The sequence below is a fragment of the Adiantum capillus-veneris genome, chromosome 26 (genome assembly GCF_014529385.1).
Source record: "Adiantum capillus-veneris isolate H3 chromosome 26, ASM1452938v2, whole genome shotgun sequence".
Lineage (NCBI taxonomy): Eukaryota > Viridiplantae > Streptophyta > Polypodiopsida > Polypodiales > Pteridaceae > Adiantum > Adiantum capillus-veneris.
The window spans coordinates 73,852,142-73,876,975 of record NC_140956.1 but is presented as its reverse complement, the minus strand read 5'-3'; the positions used below and the strand labels follow the sequence as shown (position 1 = coordinate 73,876,975).

The following is a 24,834-nucleotide window of genomic DNA, read 5'->3' as shown; positions in this document are numbered from 1 at the left end:
CGGGGTCGTGCATCCTTCTCTTCCTAAAAGTTCTTTCTCCTTCTATTATCATTTGTCGAATTTTGTCCGGTCCTTGGTGTCAAACCTTGATTGGTGGTGTAAGTCAGGTTACTAAAATGCATCGCAAATCCTTGCTTAGCATGTCCCATTAGTTGTTGTATGGACTCGGACTTCTGTTGAAGGCAGTAATCTTAGATCTCTTTGGGAAGTCCATAGCAAAATCGCTCGATTTGCTGCTTGAAAGTGACCTTCTTAAAAGAAGAGGTAGGTAGAAAAGCATCCCAAAATCTCTCACAAAAAGCATCCAAAGTGTCTGCCTTGGTCATCCGAAGATGGTTCCAAGCAGTAATCACATATCGTTCGTACTCCTGAGTCAGCCAAGAGGAAATAAAGAGCCGTTTGAACTTTAACCACTTTGTCGGGGCTTCTTTCCTTAAGAGAAGAGTGGATAGCGTTCGTGCATTTCCTTGCAAAAATGATGTTGCCCTTCTGATTTTGGAGTGCTTTGAGTAGCGCCCTCCAGAGAATGCTATGTCAAACTGTTGCATAAAGGCTAAAGCCTTGGGAGCATCTCGAAACCCTGAAAAGGTTTCAAACTTCATTGCTTGTCCACCCTCCTTGAATTTCTTGGTCTTTTTTCCCTTGTCCTCAAGAAAATTATATTGGTTGGCTCTGTAAAAGTGTTTCTTTTTTGAATAAAACATGTGGTCATCGGAGTGCAAACTCTCTGAGGAGGATGAATCCTTGTCAAAACTGTCAGAAAAATGTCAAGATTTGCGGTATGGTTTGCTCTTCTTGGCCTTCTTCTTGTTCTTTCCAAATCTCTAGTTCTTTCTTTGTTTCTTGCCCTTTTTGTCCTCATCACTCGAACCAGAAGAGGAAGAGCTATCCGAACTGTTAGAAGAAGATGAGGACGAACTAGACAATCCTTCGAAGCGCACATGCGTCTTCTATTTTCTTGTACTTGCTTCGATTGCTTCTTCGCCCCCAAAAGTTGGTTGATGCGTCTTTCGACAATGTCGTCAAATTCATCTTTACTAAACATCCTTGGGACATGAGGTTTCTTGAGGGCTGACTTTATTGGTGTGTCAATGGCTTTCTGCTAGTGAGTACTGCACTTCGTCAATCGGGTGCCGGGTCAAAAATTTAGCATATTGTGGATCCTTCGCAAATTGGAGCATCTGCTTTGCGTAATCATCGAGCTGCTGTTGACGTTGCATCTCCATTAGTTGATACTCCGAAGGCCGAGGTGGCACGTATACTTGATCTGCTGATCCATTCGAAGCTCCCATGCTGCCTCCCGTTCCAGAAGTATCATGAGGATTCATCTTATTCTTGCCAGAATCCATGTATGTTGCAAAAAAAGGGATCGGATTTCTTGGTAGAAGAAAAATCGATTGAGCTCTGATACCACTGTAACAGACTTGGGCACCGCAAGTCGAGAATCTGGCACGACACGCAAGAGAGAATCAATTTAAAAGTACTTCACACTTAATTCACAGTTCAATTGAGTAGACACGGCCCGGCATAGTTCCGTGCCTAGAGAGATTGGCCCCAAAGACTGCGCCCCTTTCTGTATTTCTTTTTGTATTAATGTTGAGCAAAGTACAATTGCCGGCAGGTCCTCTCTGCTCACAGGCTTGTCAACACATACGAGCCACAGAGAGGCCCAGGGTCTTATTTAAAGGCCCTTGGCCATCGAAAAGCAGTACCATGAAAAGCTTTCAACTCAAAAGCACTTGGCTTCCCAAAAGCTGGCGCGCAATCAGCCCAGCGCAAACGATGGAAATACGTACACTACCATGTCAGCGCAGCCTACGCAAAACGCAAAAACCCGTACAGTCAGCAAGCGCAAAATCCGGAAAAATCCGAATTGCCAGCCCGCCAGCTTCTTTTACTTTTGCCAGTGTCCCGAGTGCCCTGGCAACAGGTGCTCTTTTGTCCGTTAGGCATGCCACGTCATCAGTTTGTGACAGAGCGCCTCCTCCTTTCGTTGCTTTGGTCCGAGTACGTTCTAAGGAATGTTTTAGCATGTCAAAAAGGGTGTGATGTTGCAGCCATACGTTACACCTTTAGGCTTCAAGTTCTTTCTCATTAGATTAGGAGCATCAGTGTCATTGTCGGGGCTCATTTTTGAAGCTTCGATGCCCTTCAGAGGCACTTTTACCTTTTAGTGAAGGGCAGAAATAATTCTACCCTTGAAAAGGAGGATAGGATCCTAAAGTAGCCCTTCTCATTTTTGCCTAAATATAGTTTAATGAAGGGTAGTTATTTTTACCCTTGAAATGAATGATAAGTTCAGCCTTCAAAAATGAGCCCAAATCAGTGAGACTCACTCGAAAGACCTTTTTAATTTACACAGTTTATATGACCTTTAATCTCCAATCAAGACTGCTAGAATTATAGGTGTTGCGTAACCTTGCGTACCGTATCCAACGTGTACAAACAATTTGTGTAACATGTCACCTAACGCATCTAACCACTTCTGGTCTTTACCACTTCTGGAGGCAGCAGCTGTTTGAACAACGGGTGCCAAGTCCAGCCCAGATGCAAGCACAATCCCTCTGGTTTGGCAGCCAATATGCACGTTCTCACTTTGCCACCATGGAGTACTGCTTCAAATCTTCAGGAGCCTCGAATCATACCTTCTGCAGCAGGCTCAATTGATCTTCTCGAACGCCCTTAACTAGTTCCTAGAAACTGGAGAGCATGTCTCAGGAACTTCGTCGTTGAGGACTCTCTATTTACAACATGCTGGAGCGTATGAAGGATGCAATTGGTGAGGCACCCACATATGCCCAGCGGTGCAAGCTATCAATACAAGAGCAAACACAAAGTCTTCCCATTCAATCTAGAGTGACTATCTAGATGTTGCAATTTATTACTGTTATGCAGACACAGTTAACAGAGCCAGTCTCAAAACATGATCTTTTCTTTTTAACACGACAGGAAGAAATCGGCACAGCGTGGTTGCACAGACATGTTGAGTTGAGCCAATCTCAATCTCAAAAGGTGATCTCCTTCTCTTTTTAACGCAACAGGAAGAAATTGATACAGCATGCCTATCTAGATGCTGCACATATTACTGTCAGCGCGCCTATCTAGATGCTACACATATTCCTGAGTGATGCTCTCCAAAGACAGGTTTGTTGATATGGAACACCGAGCCACATGCAAACGACTCCCAACCTGCATGTGGCCTTGCTTCCTACGGAATCGGAAGTTCACGCCAAAGGTTGGTGAAGTCTCCTCTCCAAGTGGATTGGGGCTTCTGCTGGCGACGAGGGGGACGGTGTTCCAAGGCCTGAAGGATGGTTAAAGCAAAACAATCCTCTTATCCTGCGCTCAAACTGGCCATGTGCACGAATGCGAAGAGCCATATCGTCTTTTGGACTCAAAGACCACCTTCCACTTGAATACTAGCATGAATCTGAGAAGGAAGGAGCCCATGAACAACGAGTTTCCCCAGCAAGACTCTACTCTGACAAACCGGTGTAACAATTCCTGGTCCCCATCCAGAGCATATAAAGCATCATCTTTGCAAGAATTCAAAAAGATGCAGCAAGAGGGGATGTGAAGGCTTAAGTCACACTTACTTATTTCTGGTGAATGAGGAGGTGGAAGTCTCACTTGTAGTTTTGAATAACACATTGACTTGCATTTCTAGGTTGGTTTCTATGCTGCACTCTGTTTGTTGCTATCTACCATTTAAGTGATACACCTTATCTCATCGCCACTTTAATAATCTTCTTAGCAGCTTAAATTTTAGAGCATAGTTAACTGTGTATTCCAGCCGTTAGTTGCCTGCTCAGCTGCTTTTAACAGTGGTTTGTACAATCACCTGTGACCTCAAATGAAAACTCACTCGTCATCCTATGCTCAGATAACAGTTGTAAGCGATTTGACTTATGCACCAAAACAATATTTCCTGCCTGGTAAAGCAAAAGACATTATAAGAACAACTTTACGAGAACGGCTCTCTGGTATAATTTATGATATGGCGAAGCTGCCTCTGGATGGGTACGGGACATTGCCGACATCATCAAGAACAGGCTGAAAGGTATTGCTAAAGTTCAAAGTAATGATCTGGGTGACAAAGGCAATTTGAGTTTGAACTTCTATTTGCATTGAGTTTCCCCAACATTCTTTTTTTTCTTAAATTGTCTACAGACTATTAATGCTAAAAGTTTCTCTGTGCCATCGTCTTGTCATTGTATATGTATGATGGAGCTATTTATTTTATAGAATGGGTACATTCAGTTTATGGTTTTCTCTTTCTTTACACTCCGCAAATAGCAATTGTTTGGATTATGTCTGTTGGTTTATAGTTCTATCAACTTTTTCTCTTTGGTAGCTATTTTGCGTAGGTTTCATTATCATTGATTTTGCTCAGTATTTTTGGAAATATGAAAGAAACCAAGGAGTAGGGAATGGACTCTCGGAGGCCCATTCCACAGGTCACGCGATCAGTGGGAGCCGGGAGCGTGCTGTGGAATGGGCTGACCAGAGCCCATTCCCGGCCATCATGCGTCGCTGCCCTTCTGACACGTTAGCAGTGAGAATTACGAGACCTTGTAATTAATGACACGTCAACAGCGGGAAATTCCAAGCGTTGGCAGACTTGCTGCAATCGGTGGCTGAGGCAGAATCAGTGACCCAGCGACCGTGATGGATGCAGAGTGTTTAATTATCTCTCCTGTTTGAACTTTTTTGTCTGAAATAGTTCTCATAAAGTTAGTGTTGCAAAAGATCTCTGAAGGTTGAATTACATTGTTTTACCAAAGAGAGACACTGAATTCTTAAAGTTTCTTCCTTACATGGAGAAGGACCGTCCATGGTACATGCGACAACTGGAGCAAAAAGATAATGACAATACTTATGATATCTCAAAGCGTGCTTTCTTTTTCACGCTTGTGTTCAAAAAGGTTACTTCATATCTGAAATCAAATTCAAGATGTTCCAAGGATAAAGTCAGCATACCTAGGTTTGTGGGAGTTTTGTATTAATGCCATATGCATTGACTAAGGGTTTCACTACATCACCTTTGAGGCTAAACACATTTTTGGCTGGCACCGTGCCTGTAACCACAGTTTTAGGACAAAAATTGCTTATCCTTCGAACACATCTGGTCTTCTTAAGCAAGGCTGGCCAACGGGCACCTAGTCCTATTTCACCACTCGAGGTTAATGAAGAGAAAAATTTTACAGAGCTGATTTATACCGTTCAAACACATGACACTAATTTTTTATTGGCCGATCATGGTGCAGGCTGACCATGCATCGAGAAAAGATAGGTTCGCTTTATCCGTTCAAAATGAAAAATGACCGGCTCAAGTTTGGGCAAGAAGGTTCTCAAGCTGGTTCAAATTATGGAATTTTTAGTTATAATATGAGATTTTAAGTGTGATTATCCCTCTCAAATCTAGAGTTAGCCTGTTTATATGCATGTGAAAAGGTTCCAAAGCCAATCCACAAAAAATGTTTCCCGAGCCCTGGTTGAAGCAACCCCCATCGAAAAAGTTGCCGTTCCAATGGATCATGGTGGAATGTAGCAGTCATCAAAGATGCGTATGAGGCTCGCATGCATCAATTTGAGGGCCCTTCAAAGGTCCTTTTAAAGGGCCTATGGGGGAGCCCTCTAAGACACCCATTATGTCTTGTCTTTCAATTATTGCGTCTCGTGGAGGCCCCTTCTAAATCCTTGCTACAGGCAAAGATTCCATGGATGTTTTAAAGTTTGCATTCGCGTACATCTGTGCACGGTATGAATTCTTGTAATTTTGTTCGATCAACAATTCAAAAAGTCTTTTTGGTTTTCTAAAACAAGCCTTGAAGAAGAAGAGAGAAAGCATTGAAATCTTCTTTGGTTTTTAGTTTGACAATGGGTCCTTTATTTCAGAGCCTTACATAAGTTGGGTTCGTTTTCATTTTAGAATGCCAGTAGGTGCTCCCAATTTTGGGAAGGGCGTAATTAATGAGAATCTGGCTAGATGCCCTGGAAAGTTTGAGGGAAAAGAGGGGTGGAGGGGCACGTGGTGGAGAGAGGAGAGGAGAGAGGAGGTAGATTTCTATGCGAGGCGGAGGGAGGGGGCACATTGCAGGGAGCGCGCGCCCAAGGCCATCTGTTGCAGGGTCGGTTTTGCACGAAAGAAGAGGGAGATAGGGGCACGGAGGTGCTGAGTATATGCATGGCACAGAGGGAGGGCAGTGTACGAGCATGCACGGGTAGGTTCGTTTTTGCTCTGGGGAGGTGGCGCCACAGAAGGGGAGGCAGTTGCGCTCAAGCTGGGGGGGAGCAGTATTGGAGACGATGATGTGCGGGGGCGGAGCAGGGTTGGAGACGGTGCTGTGCGGGGGGCTGTTCTCCATGGCTGTGCAGGCACGCGACGAAGTAGGCGAGGGAAGAGAGAGGAGAGAGAATGATTATTTTGCATATTTGCGTTTCTGGGAGAATCTGGCCAGATTCAGGTTAATCAGCGTGTAGAGCCAAATAGGAGCCGTTTACCTTGTTAAGACTAAGAAAATTTCTTTTCTTTAGCAATGCGTTTGAACCTTCCAAAGTGGCAGCTTGCAATTTCTCGTTTCAATTTTGTGTAGAGGTCAGCATGTGTCCTTGATTCCGAAAATGATGCATTAATCGGAATCTTTTGAAGATGTTGCGAAGGTAAAGATGCACAACGAGTAAGCATAGGCAGGGAGGGGTGGAGCGAGCTTGGGCGGCCTCAAGCTTCGTGACGGGGGGGGAGGGGGGGAGACAAAGCCGTCCTCGATTCCGAAAAATGATGCATTAATCGGAATTTTTTGAAGATGCTACGAAGGTAAGGATGCACGACGAGCGAGCAGAGGCAGGGAGGGGTGGAGCAAGCTTGGGCAACCTCAAGCTCCGTGACGGGGGGGGGGGGAGACAAAGCCAGATGTTAAGGCATGCACAGAGCTTGCTAGTTTTTGTACTTGATGAATCAATTGCAGTACCAGCTCAACATCTTGGTGCATGTGGTTAGGCTTGAGACTCGAAAGTCCTATATGCCGAGGGGCCTGAGTTCAAACCCTCTCTAGTCCTTTTTGAAGGTAAGGTCCTCATACAGGGGAGCATGAGATTCGCAGGAATCTTTGGTGAAATGAATATAATAAAGAACTTACCAATACGTACCTTGTTAAATTTTCAATATCTTTGTTTTGAAAATTTATATCTTAATTCAACAAGCAATTTTTTTTCCCCCGTGTACATGCTATTTATCTATCAATGAAATAAAAATCTTACTATGGATTGTTTATGATAGTCCTCATTGCTTTGAATGACAGAGATGGAATATGAGAGATACAAAATAGTAGTGCAAGCTGCAATTGGCAAAAAGCGAGGCCAAGGTTTTAGCATGGCTTGTCAATGTTTTTGGGATCCAAATACTGATGATTACGCTGAAGAGACCTTTTCAAATGAAGATATATTTGGTGTTGCAGTTGCCTTTGCTGTCTATCAGTATTGATGTGGCTTACTTATTATAGAGTAAAGAAGTTTAGGAGGGTTTCTCACTTGCAAAATGTCATGAAAAGGAGCATTAAATAATACCAACATTGATCTTTTTTACACACTCTATTTTAGGAAATTCAATTTTGAGGCTTCCCAAGGCATTAGAGACAATCAAAACCTACATGATTTTTAGCAAATCCAGTGACAAGCAATATCCCAAGAATATTTGAAATGTTTGTCTCTAAATTTGGGGTATGTATGTTTCCTTGTTGGAGAATGTCCTCGGCATGGCTCCTTTGCCCTTATGTTTTAAGTGCCCCTGCATTCTGGATAAGCTGGATTTTTTTACTTATTAGCTTTTCCCTTTGTAAGCGAGTTATTCTTACATATAATTGTGGACCAGACTAGAGGTTGTGGAGACGAGTCTTCCCTCCTTTGTCAAGAAGCTACTATTGTGGCCAAGGATCTTTGGTGGACCCTCTATTGCCATTCCTCAAGAGTGAGATGGGGTCAAGCGAGATTCGATACATGTGCTCACCATTAAAGGAAAGTTCAAGGTGTAGGTTCATGGTAGTCATCCACAAGCCAATATAACAATCCAGTGAGTGCTGCAATATTAGTCAACACTATGAATGATAGAGCATCGTCGGTAGTGCCCAATAGTGGGTATAGAACTAAGTACTATAATATAGTCCCACACCACACACGTACACAAGCGTGCATCAATACAATAGTGGGTTTAGAGCCAGGTACTAATCTATACTCCCACACACCTACTCCACGCGTACACACAAGCATAAGTGAGTACAATGGTAATGTGTACTAAGTTTTTGGCATAGCTAAGATAGACTCCCCATAATGTAGCCTAGTAATGAAAGAGGAAGTATGTGCCCACGATTTAAATTAAATGTATGTTAGTAAGAATCTTTAGCGGATGCTCTCTTTAAGCAATCCGTGAGGTTTAGATTAGTAAAATTAATCACTCTTTGGGAGATTTAGACCAGTGGAATTGCAGTTAATTGCATGAACCATTTTTTACTGCAGTGAAACCTCTCAAAGAATCTCCTCATGAATAGGCCGCTATGCACGGCCTGTGCTTGGTCGTAGAAAGCAAAGATGGGATAGTGGTGGAAAGAGCCTCTTGTGCAGGGTTGCGGGTTGCAGGCTATTAGGTGCAAATATGCTACCTCATGCGCTCTATGAACGAGGGCTGCAGACTATCAAATGCAAATGCGCTCCCTCTATGCTTGGAGGAGGGAAGAGGCAAGGGGGAAAGAGGATTGAAGAGGCTTTGATAGGAAGGAAGTAGTAGGTGGAAGGGAGGATGGGATGGAAGCAAGCCTAAACGTAGGGAGGGACGGACAGGTTCATAGAGGGGTAGGGGGGGAATGTTTCGAGTATTGAATTTATTTAACTTCAAGCCAGTATACTATTAAGCAAGGAAAATTACCATAAAAATTAATGGGTAGGGAATGTTCTGTAAGGGACCATTTCCAGGAATGTAAGGGACCAGATGGCAACCGAAGGGGAGGGGAGTCATGGTGGGAGCCTCATTCTTGGGGATTAGCTGGCCGTCACAATCAGGGGGAAGGGGGCCACGAAATGGACCTTGACGTGATTACAATAGCTGATTTGGCCAGAGATGTGATTTGTTCAAATGAAATTCTGCATGTTGACGTGACAAAAGTTGTGTGGCTACAAGGATCCCCAAAATTCTTTATGAGTGTTGATTTGGCATGCAATCATTGGACGATTGGTCTCAAATTTTGGATGTTGAGCTATCAAAAATTCAACGATTGCTTGTAGGCATTCTGGCTCAAAATGTCACCTTGATGGATAGTCACAATTCTCAACCCCTTGACCTCCAACTGTGACGAGGTATGGAATGGTTGTGCAATGACCATTCCCTATAAAACAAGCGACCATGCAGAATATGTACAATGCGACAACATGCAACCAGCTTGTTGATGTGGCAAGCTCCCACAGAGATTCAGACTGTAGCTTCACAACCAACAATTCCGACTGCTGATGTGGCGGGCATCCTACGATGCATGCAAAGATTGCGGTTGTTGACTTGGTGCTCTTTGCTTGGAGCGGGAAAAAATTAATTTTGCCTGTTGATGTGGCCTACATCCATCGGTTGCATGCAAATTCTCAAGCTTGGAATGTCCACTAGATGGATGGTCCATATCTGCAGTCCCTAACCTCCAACTGTGATGGGGCAGGGAATGGTCGTGCAGTTTCACCTTGTTGAGGTTCACACACACTTGGAGTTTTCTATTTCTCTTTGGTATCATCACAATTGGCGACACGCAATCGGTATGTTCAATCACATAGATGAAATTGAATTCCTTGAGTTTTTCTATTTCTTCCTTGATCTTTTTGGCAAATGCCTCATAATAAGTATAGCGTCTATTTCTACTTGGTTTGGCATCATCTCTCATAGGAATAATGTGCTGATAAATTTCAGAATCTACTTCCTTGAGATCTTTTTAAGGCCATACAGAACCATCCCTCTTTTTCTTTACAGTTCGGATGAGGATTTATTTCTCTTCTTGAGACAAATCCGTAGCTATGTAAGTTAGTTTTGATTCTTCCCGAGGACGTGCTAGGTTAATCTTTTTGGAATTTTCTAGGCCTTTGTAGGCTTTTCTTGGTTCTGTCGGTTGTCTCATGGGTTGTTCTACAATGATCCTTCAATCCTTTAGAGTAAGATTTTTGTATTGTGATGCATTGTCGAACTCCATTTCAGTGATCCATACCTCCTTCAAGGTTCTTTGTATTTAGCTTTTGCTATGTTTTTGTCATTGAAGCTTCTTTTTCTTTTGTTTTGTTTTCCTTCTTCTGTTATGTTTCGTCTTGGTTTGATGTTTCTCCTTTTCTGAGATGGGGTATCTGCCAGGGATTTTATCCTTGATGTAATCCTCAATGTTGACATCATCCAAAATTATGTTTTGTCTTCTATTTTTAGAACATTTGGATTCCTTTTCAATTTGTTCTCTTATTTCTTTTGATATCTCTGTTTTCATGTCTGATGATATTTAGAGAGCTCAAAAAACTTATTTTCCCTCCTTGCAACAATAATTTTTCTCTAACGTGCATTTTTTTGAGTTGGACTCTTCTGTGTGAAGAGCTTCATCCTCTTCTAGGTCGTCCGTAGCATTGTAATAGTGATCAGAGAAAACTTGATGCTCAGCTAATGATACAATAGTTACCACTTGGATCGGAACAATATCGTAGCCCTCTTCATCGCAAAATAAGATACATGTGGACTTGTTTGACATAAACATCCATGGTGGCATTGTTTACATTTCAATCCAAGATGCAATCTTCCCATCGTACACTATCATTCTCTGAATCTTCGCACATCCAAATTACAGTGTCTTTGTTCAACCATGATGGTAATTTAGGCCCGACAGATGTTTTTGAATGAAGCTCTTGGGGATTGGTGTTTTTAAGACATCTTTCTACAAGTGATCTTTTATGTTTACATGTGTAATTGATCCAACTTGTTTTAAGTATAGATAATCATTCCCTCAGTCTTGCATCTTTTGTATCTACCTCATGAAAGATCATCCTAAAATGATTTCATAGTTTAATTTTTTCCTGAAATCTATAATGGTAAATATGTGTTGGTAGTCAATCTCGCATGAACTGACTATCACATTTTGTAACAATCCCATGGGTCGTTCAATGTGCCCATTTGTCAGTTGCAGTTTCATTTTTGTCTGCTTAGTTGCAGGTCTTCCCTAGGCTTTTGACTGCTATCGTTGCTATGGAAATGCCTACCCCATTGTTTAGTACTACCATGGTGGTTACATTGTTATATTGCATAGGAAGAGTTGTGTTTCCTTTGCAATAATCTTTTACTTTGTTCATAGGAACATATTCAACAAGTTTGCATTGAGATTCTTCTAAGCACAACTCTTTGGCTTTTGCCTTCATCAATCTCGTTACTATGGAAAGACCAGCAGAGCACTTTAGAAAAAGTGTGAAACTCTCCCAATGTTATTGTGTATTGAATCAATTTTGACATGATAGATTGTAGGTTTTCCACATTTAGAGTTTGCTTTGCCCGGTTTAGCTTTGTGGTCCTACATACTAGTGATGTTTCTTCATTTTCTCCCAAGTATGAGGGTAACGTCTTGAGGGTTTGGTCTTTTGACAACTTGACCACTTTGATTCCCAATCTCTATATAGAGATTATTCATCTAACTCCATGGGTGGTTGATCTGACCACACTTCTTTGATTAGACCTAATTTTTGAGTCAAGCTTTCATCGGTTACCTCTCTAACTCTTTCCCGCAAGTGATTTGGTCAATCTTCCTCCACTAAGGAGATTCCATCTAGCCCTTCCTCATTGTCTGATAATATCAATTCAAGTTTGTCATTTTCAACCAAAGAATCCCTCAGTTCTTTAGTGTCTTTTGTTTCCACTAGTTTTGGTTGTGTTTCTTTCTTTACTGGATTATCTACTATCTCCATTTTTTGTTTATGTACTTCTAGAATGCGTGATTTGCACTAAGTTCTTATAAGCTTCTAGATTTGTAGCTTTCATATCAGGTGTTGAATAGTGTAGTAGAAAGCTTTGCAATGCAAAATGCAAAAACGTTTTCTACGCCTTTGGCTGGTCACTTGTGTCCAAAGACATAAGAGGCGATAGCGTACATGTCTAAAGTTCCATATGTTGCAGTAGTATGTTCTCTTATGTATGCTATGGTCTAGACAAGGTCAAACATTCCACATGCAGTGGGAGTTGTAAGCAGATTCATGGACAACCTAGGTAAAGAGCACTGGGAAGCTGTGAAGTGGATACTTACGTATCTGAAAGGGACAACAACAAATGCTTTGTATTTTGGAGGAATTGATTTTTTTCGGAAGGGTATGCTGATGATGATATGGTAGATAACAAAGATACTCGAAGGAGCACTACTGGCTATGCCTTCACGCTTGGAGGCACAACAATAAGCTGGGATTCAAAGTTGCAGAAAGTGGTTTCACTTTTTACCATGGAAGTAGAGTATGTAGCAATGATAGAGGCAATCAAAGAAATTCTATGGCTCCACAAATTCTTAGAAGATCTTAAATTCAAACAAGACAATTGTGTTTTGTACAGTGATAGCCAAAGCGCTATCCATATTGCAAAGAATTCAGCCTTTAATTCAAGGACAAAGCACATTGAGGTGAGATATCACTTCATATGCACTCTTTTGGAAGATGGACATCTACAGCTAGGCAAGGTGCATATAAGTGAAAATCTTGCAGACATGCTTACAAAGGTGGTCAACAAAGAGAAGTTGAACTTTTGTTCATCTTCAATCGGCATTCAAGGATAAGAAGCCAGTATGGAAAGCAGTTTGGTGTGAAGATCAATCTCCAAGTGGGAGATTGTTAAGTATGGAGCCTGATTTACCCCTTGTAATATTCTGTATTAAAAACGCACATTTGTAAGGCTCTCGTTATGAGGAGAAGCCATCGTGCGTGAAGAAAAGTCACTCACCGGAATATTATGGCCATACGGCGGTCGGAAAGTGGTTGGAAAACGGTCGGTCGTTTGGTCGATTGGTCGATAGCCAGTGGGCTGGTGGTCGAAAGTCAATGACCGGTTGGCGGTGGCCAATTTCAAAGGCAGACTTGTCTTCTCAAGGGCGGCCCCACATGGGCAGATTGGAGAGTCCCCTGTTTGGACTTGTCTACACAAGGGCGGCTACACACGACTGTCTGTCATGCGAGGGGGAAACCCTTTTGGCGAGCCCTCATCTACACACAAAAACAGATTGTGAAGCATTGTGATGCATTGTGAAGTTGATGTGAGGTGGTAAGAGTGAAGCAAGGCTGGAGCTCCAAAAGGGTATAATCCCTTTGTAATCTATTTCTTGTTTTGAAGTACTAAAGCCATTGAGTGGTTGCTTTCCCATGGATGTAGCCCACATTGGGTGAGCCACGTATATCATGTGCTCTCTCTCTCTCTCTCTCTCTCTCTCTCTCTCTCTCTCTCTCTCTCTCTCTCTCTCTCTCTCTACTCTATAATCTCTCGTGTGTGAAAATTATCTCTCTCCATTAAGTAATCTACTCAATTATCTACTTAGCTACGTCCTATTTCCTAATAGTCTCTAGTGTAGAGTCGCTAGATGAATCGCTACTCGTGTCTTCTCTTCTCCAGGATAGATTGTCATCTAGGATACCCTAGACCTTGAATGGTTTTTCCCCACATTTGCACCAAGATTTAACTCAGATTCTTTGTCCTCAGACTCAATTTCAATTGATGATTCTAACTCCGAATCGTGTGGGCTATAGTCTTTTGAGACGCTACTGGTAATTCCATCGTCAGTCAAGCCTTCATTTTGTAGGTCATCATAAGCTATATGCATTGCTTCTATCATATTTAAAGGTACAAGTTGTGGAACTTTGTCCCCCTTAGGTGTTGCCCAAGTAGTCCCTCTATTTCCCCAAGTGTCTATGGTTGCGGGTAGGTGAACCCAGTCCACGTTGTCAGACTCAGCATTCCAGGTAGAACATACATGTAAGGGGAATCGTGTCCAGCATCAGTGTCCTTTTTACACGTGTAACAATACTGCAATGGGGCCAAGTGAATTGTGGTGTCAGATTGATGGTCAATTATAAATCTGTTTCCTACAGGATGTGCTCGACTAGTACTTTTGGTACCAATTTTTACCTGATTGTCGCGGGCTTTGCCTTGACAACCATTTGACAACATTCTCTGGTCTTGATTTTTGGTTTGTGCTTAGGTTTCAAAACCCACATTGTTGGTAGTAATGGTAATTGCCTTTGTTGAGTTAGGTAGGATTGGTTCACAGTAGGCTTGTTGGGGACATGCAACAACTTTTTACGCACCGATTTGTTGAGATTGGTTCATGCGCTGACTTTTAGGTATCCAAATTTGCATGATTCCCTACATGTTATGATTGTAAGAAGATATCTTTGGAAAAACAGCAGTTGTGATTGTATCCGATGGCTCCTGCTTTGTTGTATGGAAATCATCGAGAGCCTATTCCACTCTTCCTTGCTATATGAAAGTGGTACCTTTAGCTGTCCTCCTTTAAGTGTAAGCTCCAAAATTTTGGCATCCCAATCTCGGAAAACTTTATATGTCCACATCCATGGAACTCACAAGATTAAGTCTTCATTCATGTTATCATCTGCTATACATATGAAAGTATGCGGGAAAAAGAATCCATGAACCATGATATTCAAGTTGATTTTTTGTAAAGTTGGAGTGACTTTTTGTTGCATCCTTTGACAGTGGCCTGGAAATACTCAAGTGGTTGAGTAGTTTCTTTGCGATAAGTAGAATAGCTGATCGCATTGACTCTGGCACTAGTATCTGCTAAGGCTTTGACCTTGTAGTTTTCTTTCAAATTCACTGTGATTTGCATATCAAGATCATCCAGCCATTCGTCATCAATTTTGAGCTCATCATCTGCTAGGAATTGAATTTGAACGGTATTGAGGGGAAGAGCTTGAGAAATAGGTTGCCTTGCCGCTTTTTGCTTCAAAACTTGAATGCACACTTCCTCTTGGGCTTCCTCAATCACCTGTTTTCATTTAAGATTTCTTCCCTTGGCTACATGCATTCTTTGCAAAAGATCATTTGTCAAGGGTAGATGGTATTTGCAAAGTCGACATCCACTAATCCAATTTTCCATGATTTCTCCATCTAAGGTAGTTAGTTTGATGTCACCACTCGATGAAACATCTTCAATGACAAAAGAACCATGTCCTTTTTTCTTGAACTTGGATATATGTTGTTTCAAGGAGTATACTAGAATAAAATCCCCTGGTTTGAAAACTTTAGTTAGCAAATGTGAGTCACAAAACTATTTTTGTTTTTGTTTTTGTGCATATATATGGGCAACGGCCGCTAATCGTTGTTCATCTAGTCGTTCTAAGTCCTCGAGTCGTTCTGACAACTCGTGCCCTTTCCATTCCAACTTTCATGTAACTCTAAGAGTGGGTAGTAAGAACTCCATTGGTAGTATTGCATCCAGTCCATAGACAAAGTTAAAAGGAGTCATGTTCGAGGCTGTTTTGAATGAAACTTGATACATCCACAAGTTTGGATTGGAAGATGCATTCCCCAATCCGTTATGCCTAAACTAACAATTTTAGTTAGTACAGAGTTTAGGATTTTGTTTGTATGTTTCGCTAGATTTTTTTCTTGAGGATGATAGGGTGCAAACTTGTTATGGATTACCATGAATTTGTTTAATAAGTGCTCTATCACCTCATTGAGGAAATGAAATCCGCAATCACTTACAAGCTCAATAGGAAGTATGTATCTAGTGAATATGCATGCGTACAGGAATGCAACAGTAGTTCTAGCGTCTTTCTTCTTAGTGACTCGTATCTCGGCCCATTTGGTTAAGTAATATGTGGCCACAATAATATATTGCGACTGAATTTTGTATGTTGGTGGTTGTATCGAACCCACAAAATCTATATCCCACTTAGCAAATGCATGTGTGCCCATCATAGGTCACAATGGCATACTATCAATTCATGTAAGCATCTTTTCTTGTTGACATGGATCGCATCATCGAACAAATTCTTTGCATCGACAAACAAGGTTGGCCACTAGATGCCTGCCTATCAGTATAGCCTTGGCTATGATTTCATGAGAGAAGTGACCCCCTATTAGGCTTGTGCGGCGGCTTTCCCCAAGATAGGAAGATACTCCTTCGCATTGGAACACAGTCTTAGCTATTGATCTTTCCCTCATAGATAGAGTTGATTCCAATCATTGCACAGTGGGCTGCTTCAATCTCTATTGCACTTCATGTGCGTTTACTCATATCTTTGAGGATTATTCTTTTAGTTAGATATTCCACCAGGTATCTGCTCCACTATGGTGTCACTGAAATCTGAAATAATGTGTCATGGGGTATGGCGTCTTGTTGTTTACATTAAGAGCAGTTGTTCACATGATGATGAATATCTCTCTTCATGGTAGGCCAGTAAACTCCCAGCCAAGTCAATCGTCGTAAGGTTTGATCTCGTGAAAAATAAAAACCTACTATTGTGGTATGAGCTTGCCTCAAGTAGGCGTCTTTCTCCTCAGGATTAATGCACAAAAGCACATTTCCATTCTTGTTGTTGCGATTCAACCTTCTAGCCATCAATTGATATAGGGCCGATTACTTTATCAATGGTGGTGTAATAGGGATTGGTATTTGGGAATCCACTTGTGCTATGGTCATTAAGGATACAAGATCTATCATCCATCTTGGAACCATTTCCAAAGAGAACAAATATGCATCTGGTAAATCATCGTTTACCCCTTTGGGTGCTTCCCCTATGGTGAGTCTTGAAATGATCTACCCTTTGGTGTGTGGTGCCCTTTTTGACTACCATTGTGAAGTCAAATTCAAGTAAGATAATGAAACATCTCACAATCCTTTCTGTACTGCACGACTTGTTCATCAAATAGAGTAAGGATTGATGGTCAACAAAGAAGACAAACTTGCTAGCTAACAAGTAGTGTTGGAATTTTTTGACTAAATACACCATACCAAGACCTTCTCTTTCAGTGATTGTGTAGTTCTTTTCTGCTAGGTTTAGTTGTCAACTGGCATAGGAGATAGGAAAATACATGGTTCCCTCTCCTGGTTGAGCCAAGATTCAACCAATAGCAAAACTTGAAGCATCCACATGCACATGGAACACTTTGGTCCAGTCTGGAGATTTCCATATTTGTGTTGTGGTCAAAGCTTAATTAATCTTTTGGAATGATTCCTCACATTTGTTGGTCCATTTGAAATGCTTGATAAGGCTATAATTGGGCTTAGCTATTACTGCATACATGTGGATAGATCTACAATAATAACCATAATGTCCCATAAATGCTTGAACTTTTTTTATTAATGTTGGTCTAACCATTTCAGCAATCACTGCCACCTTCTCCATGTCTATATCTATACCATTTTTTGACATAATATGTCTAAGGATTTTGCCTTGTCTAACCATAAAAACATATTTTTTAGGATTTAGGCAAATCCTATATAGAAGCCATTTCTCAAAGACACATTGTAGATGTTCAAAACGACTCTCTCATTTTGTGGAGTGCACACAAAGATCATCCATGTATACTTCCATGAAATTTTACAGATATCACTTAAAAGTATGGCTCATTAGCCTTTGAAATGTTGCTGACGCATTGGTCAAATCAAAATACATGACTCGATAAGCAAAAATTTTCCATTCCGTGGTGAAACCCATTTTATGTTGATCATTGAGATCTATAGTCAATTTGTTGTAGCCAAAGAAGCCATCCAAGAAGGTATAAGCCTCTTTGTCTGCTACTCTTTTTAGCACATGGTCTGTGATGGGAAGAGGATAGTTATCTCATATAGTGGCGGTGTTCACCTTCTTGAGATTTACACATACTCTTTAGGCACCACAAAAATTGATAATAACCAATCAGTATGTTCTATTATGTTGATGAACTCGGCCTCCTTGAGTTTCTTGATATCTTCCTTGAACTTTTTGTGGCAAATGTCTCATTATAAGTTTATGGTCTTTGTCTACTCGGCTTAGCATCATCTCTCTCATAGAGATATTATGCTAGCAGATGGCAAGATCCACCCTCTTGAGATCTTTTTAAGACCATGAAAAGACATTTCTATACTGCTTTAACATTCTTATGAGAATTTCTTCTTCCTCTTGCGACAAATCCGTAGCTATGTATGTGGGTCTTGACTCTTCTCTAGGATCTATAAGGTCAATTCGCTTGACATTCTTGGGCCCTTCATAGGGTTTTCCTGGTTTTTTTGGTAGTTGCAAGGTTTCTCAACAATGATCATTTGATCTTACAGAGTGTATTTTTTATAGTCCTGTTTCTTGCGATACCTTTGTTGGCATCTTCGACATTGGTTTGGAAACTCAAAAAACTTTCCTTTCCTCCCCTGAGTCGAAGTTTGGCTCTTAAGTGCTCTTTTTTTGAGTTTGATTCCTCCGTTGTAATCATTTCTTCTTCTAACTCATTCGTGGCATCATAATGATCAAAGAAGACCTATTGCTCCTCAATCATGAGTCAATAAATACTATCTAAATTGGGACTATGTCATAGCCTGCCTTGTCATAAAAGTGTGTAGGTGTAGATTCATCAACGTACATATCCATTGTGGCCAAAATCTAGGTCCACTCAAAAGCTTCGATCAGGGAATGGTTCAGGTGTATAATATGCATTATTCGCTCTCTATCTAAAACACAATCTTCTCGTTGTAAACTGCCCGCGATTCAGAAGCCCCACACATCCAAATTGGAGTGTCTTTGTGTATCCATGATGGCTATTGGGTTTTTGTTGAGATTTTAGAGTCCAATTCATGTATAGGGGTCCTTAGGACATCCTTGTAGAAGTGGTCTTTCAAATTTACTTGGGTAATCGCTCCTACTTGTTTTAGGTAGAGATAATCATTCCCCCAATCTTGGATTAATTGTATCTATCTCATAAACGGCCTGCTCAAAATAATTTCCTAGTTAAGTTTCTTTTCAAAATCTACCATGGCAAAAGTGTGTAAATCCCACATGACTTGACTATAACATTCTCTAGCCCATCGGTTTCTTTATGTGTCCATCTGCTAATTGCAATTTCATCCTTGTTTGCTTGATTGCTGGTTTTTCCCAGGCTTCCTAGATAGGATTTTTTGCTATGGCTATACGTGCTCCACTATCCAAAATAGCCATGATTGTTACGTCATTGTACTATACTAGAAGGGTTGTGTTTCCCTCGTTCCCTCTCAGTAGTCTCCTATTTTGTTCATGGGCACATAGTAGACAAGTTTAGTCCGTGCCTCCTTGTTTTGCAATTTTTCCCATTTTGTTCAGGGGATGATCCATTTAATCCCATCTTCTCCATGGTAGTTTGCAAATTTGCCCATAGGTGTGGTCTTAACTTCAGTAACCCAATGTGATTGTGCATTGAATTGGGTTGACATAATGGATTGCAAGTTTGCTGCATCCAAGGTTTGTTTTGACCTATTTAGTTTTGTTGTTTTGTCGACCACTAGTTTCTCTTCATTGTCACCTAGGTACAAAGGTAGCATCTACAATGTTCCAGATTTTGTTAAGCCTGACTACCATGGATGGTTTATCTAACTTGTACCTCTTCAATTGGAGCCAATTTCAGAGTCAAACTCTAGTCTTTTGCTTCCTTAACTCGTTCCTATCGGTGGTCTTGCCAATCTTCTTTGATTATGGGCACTCTATCCCATCCCTCCTCACTATCAGGAACTATCAGTTTAGGTGATTGTATGTCTTTATTCTTTAAAGTTTCCAGCTCTTCCTTCTCTTATGTTTCGTCTCTGATGATCTTAGTCTCGAATTCAGCTGGTTTTCCTATGATTTCCAACTAAGGTTTCTGTTTTCTAGCATGGATTGTGTAATTTGCACCAAGTTTCTGTAAGCTTCTAATTTAGATGCTTCCATATCCAGTGCTGGATAATTTTTCCATTTGGTTTCCAATGTTTGATAGGATTTCAATCCAGCCTTGGAAAGCTTCCAAGGCTGTGCTGATTGGTTCATAAATTTTATCAACCAATACTGATCCAACTGATTTTGGTTCAGGTTCCTTAAAGTTTGATGAAAGAGTCTGCATCTTTTCTTCTATGCCTTTTCGTATCTTTTCTTCAAGCTCCTTTCATAGTTTCTGTCTCTTGAGTTCGTATTGTTTGTGTCGTTCTATTTTGGAACTTTTGGAGAAATTATTGGGTTTGTCCGATCCACTTTTATTTTTTTGTTTATTCACCTTAGCTTGTGCTCTAGTCACTACTTGAATTGGAATTGTAGGTTCTCCTTCTGATAAACTGTTGGGCACAACTTGAACTGGAATTGTAGGTTCTCCTTCTGATAAACTGTTGGGCACAACTTGAACTACATTTATGGAGATTTTTCCCTTGTTATTGAATCATTAGGGAAATCTTCAAGAAAATGTGCACCCTTGAAACCACATGCTCCATAGTATGCCTCTACAGGTCTTGAATTCGTTTTTGGTTCAGGACAGTCATTTTTCCAATCGTCACCCGCCTCACAATTATGGAAATTTTTGGTTTTTGGATTGGGCATCGGTTTGATCATAGGCGGTCTAGCTCCCTGGTCTGCAATGAAGTAAATTGTGTTGTACCCATAGGTGTTTGATACATTAGCTCTATAGAGACTGGAATCGGTTGATTTTTCCACTCTTCTTCTAACCCCATTGTTACCAAACTTGTCTCAGAGTATGGAGTAACGGGTACTAGAGCCTGTTTATCCACATGTCCCTCAGGCAACATATACTTGAATGGTATAGCATTATTTCCTGGCAGTGGTGGTTGTTGGACTAACATTGGTTGTGGTCTCTCCATATTCATGGGTGCTCTTTGCATTGGTGCCACATTTTGGCAAGTATCTATACATGGGTTGTCCTTGTGGCCTCATTGGCACATACTGAAAATTGCTATCGTATTTGGGCTTGTAATAGCACTCATTCGTCTCACAATTTGTCCATTTTCCTTCAATGGCACACCATTTAAACTGCCTGTTTTTTCTCGTAGGTTGTCCCTGAATCGGTCCCTATCTCGGGCCTCTCATAGACATCCTTTGCATGTTGGTCATCATATTGTTCATGCGTTTAAGCATGTCCTCTATAGAATTGGGAGGAGTTGCAAGAAATTTTGTTACTTGTACTAGCACAGTGGAAATGCTCTCCTTGCTGAAGATCTTGCAATTATCACTCAAGTCAATCACGTTCACGCTTCATGCTTCCCAAGTCTAAGTGTTTTTTTATATACAAAATAGCGTGCAAATATTTTTTCAATAGATCCTCTAAAACTAGTGAGACAAGTCTTTACTCGGTTAGAATCTCCAACTCCGGACATCTATCTATATATTTTCTCATCTCGGCTCACACTATCTCTGACAATTTCTCCTTGTTTTTGTTTGAAAATGTAGATTGGTCTATCGTACTATGCTTGATTCCATTTTTGAGCAAGCAACAACAAATCTCATTGCCAGAGTTGGTAAATTGGTTATTGATTGAGGAGGTATGGTCTTCAACCAAGTTAAATCTTTACCCTCTAAGGTCATTTCAAACCGCTCAAACTGTGTATGGAAGTCGGTTATGCGTTTAGGTCTCAAAACATGCCTAATTGGTTGTACATATCCTCTGACCTTTTGTACTTTCTGACCCATTTTTGGAAGTCTGGTGGTCTGACTCTACGGTTATGTTCAACACATAATCTCTCTTTTCTAGCTAGTGTTTCTCCCATTAAGCCAAAAACCAACTGTTTGGTAGATGTAACTCATGTGGACCTCTCCTTGTCCTAGTGTCACCCATTCTTTCCCTGGCTTCATCATTGAGGTGGTTGTCCCTGGTCGTGCTTCCTCTTTGATTGATCATGCTATCATAGGCTCTATCATTTGGGCCTACATTCTGTTTAGTTACATGTACCGTTCTTGTAATCACTTCTTGGATCAAATGTCCATGGTATTTGGTATGTTCAATCTCCTTCGGAGTCATCACATAACAAAATCATTGTTATAAAAACCCATAAAGAGATGGACCAGTAGTTTTGCTAAGCCCATCTCCTTGATCTGGAAAATATACACTATCTTCAAGGGTGTCAGTTGTCCTAGTTTGGCATGGGTATCCCATATTAGATCTATGACATTGTTGGCTTCCCATTGATAGACATGGTGCCTAGAATTGTCGATGGATATGCGTTTCAGAGGTTTGGTATCTATCAAGTCATATCCTTATAGGAGGTTGTCGGTTGATTGCCAAGACTCACCATATCAATGCTAGCAAAGCGAGAACCACAAACATAAAAATTGTCAATCCGTGGGATGTAGCTGACCCGACTAGTGCATGGAGGCTACAAGAGCTAGTTAATCTCTCGATAAACCCAAGACTAAGCCGTTCCTACCTATCTGAGTCTCAAATGTGTGTCAGACATCAAAAGCTATTTCCTTACCGCAAGCTTGTTCTGATGATTTGGTATAGCTATGAGGGTCCGAATGCAACAAAACCTTATGCCTAGCATGAGAAAACTATCCTTGACACTCCCATGTACTCAAATATCATTTCTAACACTCAAACAAAATCATGGCGGCTAAAATAAATAACCTATTTTATGCCAGTTAGTTTCGGACTCTGAAGCACTCTATAACTTCCTCTAGACGTGCTCTACTTATTCCTTAGGTTAAAAACCAGTTCTGCTGCGTGTATGGTGCATAGGGAGAAAAATCAGCTTGTATACAACACAAATAAAATCACACTTTCGCCGCGAGAAACTTACATTAAATGGAAGAGCTTTCACCTGCAAATGCGTTGGTATGCTCAGAATAGCAATGCAACACCGTACAAGAGAGACACAGAGATTCAAAGAAACAGTAGATTCACGTTGAGCTTCTGAAGCAAACACTCACTTTCTTTATCCAAAACTTAGGTTTTTAATTACAAAGGTTAGATTTTATACCATAGCCAAGGTTCAAAGGATGGATTTCTAGCTATTTTGGCTCAATACAAGGCTTAAAAACTGCATATGATTACGAACTTGGAGACCCTCAACCCCTTTAGACTCATTGACAATCAATAATATTACAAAGGGATTTAATACATTCAATTTTCTTTAAAAATGAGTGTCACCCCTTTTGATTCTCTTTTTCTAGCTCTTGTTAGCTACACAGCTAACATTCCCCCCTCCTTGCATGTATCATCTGCGACCCAGCTACTTAGTGTGCTAAGTAATGGTTGGACTTCCTTGTTTCTATCCTTTGTGCGTGCTCCTTGAGACCTTATTGGTATCTGAGGTAAGGTTCTTTGTCTTCAGTTGACACAAATTGCATGATGACTTTATTTCTTTGCTCAACTGCAGAGTAATTGACAAATCTTGTGCATAAATTGGTGATGACGGGGCCAAAGCTAGATCGATAATTGAAGAAGCCCCTGTAGAATGCTTCTTCAAATTTTTGCGTGTAGTAGGATGGTAGAAACATTACCCTAGCATAAAATCCATGAAGCACTTCTTTGGAGGATTGGCCTTATAAATTGTAGCATAGGCCCTTGGCCCCTTCAAGAAAGGACATCCATGCTGCATCTGTTTGTTTTGCATGGTGAAAACTCTGCAAACAAGTTAAGAGCATTTTGCAATCTCTACCAGCATGATGCATGCCAAATCCAAAATACCATGAAATAGCTGAATGATCGAGGACAATGTTTCCACCATGTAGTCCTCTGTGGGTTGGTTATTTGTAGGAGGTGGAAACCTTGGGTTGTTTAGCCAAGTAGGCTGCTTTTGTTGGAGGAGAAAGTGTTACTGCCAACTTTGGACTCTTGGCACCCGGCACTGCACAAGATCTTGCTTGATAGGAGTTGTCGCATTTGTATACAAGATCAAATACTTCGGGTGTCATCTCAGCCAGATCTCCCACCATTTGGGATGACAGGAAAGGGTAGGGCTTGCTGATGCCATGCCTCATTTATATCTAGTGGTGTGAGGAGGTTGACATTGATGAAATGCAGTATTCGCTCCTCTCGCTGCATGGCTTCCTTCCAGATGGTCTTTGTCTCCTCTTCCACCTTCTTTTTCAATGATGGTTCCTCCTCAAAAGTTAAGCTTTTTGGTCGAGTGGAGGGTCCAACTTCATCATGAGAAATATCTAGATCAGGAAGACTGGCCTCTCCAGTAGTTGCTGCTTCAAAATTCAAAAATTGTAGGGTATCTTGACCTTGCATTGCAGAATCTACCTGTCCTTCCTCTGGTATGGTAGCCTATGCCGTGGCTGTTGCTTGAGCTTTTCTCAATTCTGCTTTTAGTTGGTATCTCTCCTCTAGCTGCATAAACCCAATAGAGAGCTCTCTTCTCTGCATTTGCTCTAACTTCAGCTCCATCGCAAGGTCTTTAACTTTTTGTTCCACAACTTTGTATGCTTGATATGTGCCCTGTAGTGTGGCTACTATAGGGTTTTCCTTGAGCTGGTTTAGTAATGTATTTTGCTCTTGGCACCTGGCTTCTGATTGTGCCAACTGAGTATTTGCAATGTTTAGTTGGATTTGTAGCCTGTCAATAGTTGAAGTAGATTCCTGTAGAGCTAGATGGCCATTGTGACTTGTTGCTCTTGCTATTGACACAAACATTGGACATGTCTAGTCTTTCCTCTAAAAGTAGTCGCATATATACGCTATGAAGCTGTTGGTGGTGAGCATAAATATCTTCTTTCATTTTGTCCACCACATCATGTGCATCCTGTGCGTATTCATCTATGTCCTCTAGATTCTCCATTCTTCTTGTGTTGCTCGCTTCAAGGTGATCCTTTTGTGTGTCCTGAGATTTGGTGATTGGCTCATCTGGCTAGTTTTCTTGAGTACTTGGT

At 41.1% G+C, this 24,834-nt stretch overlaps 1 pseudogene; it reads left to right on the top strand.

Annotated features, from left to right (window-relative positions):
• The first annotated feature begins 2,479 nt into the window (after positions 1–2,479).
• LOC147423657 (uncharacterized) lies at positions 2,480–7,483 on the top strand (annotated as a pseudogene).
• Positions 7,484–24,834: the final 17,351 nt, after the last annotated feature.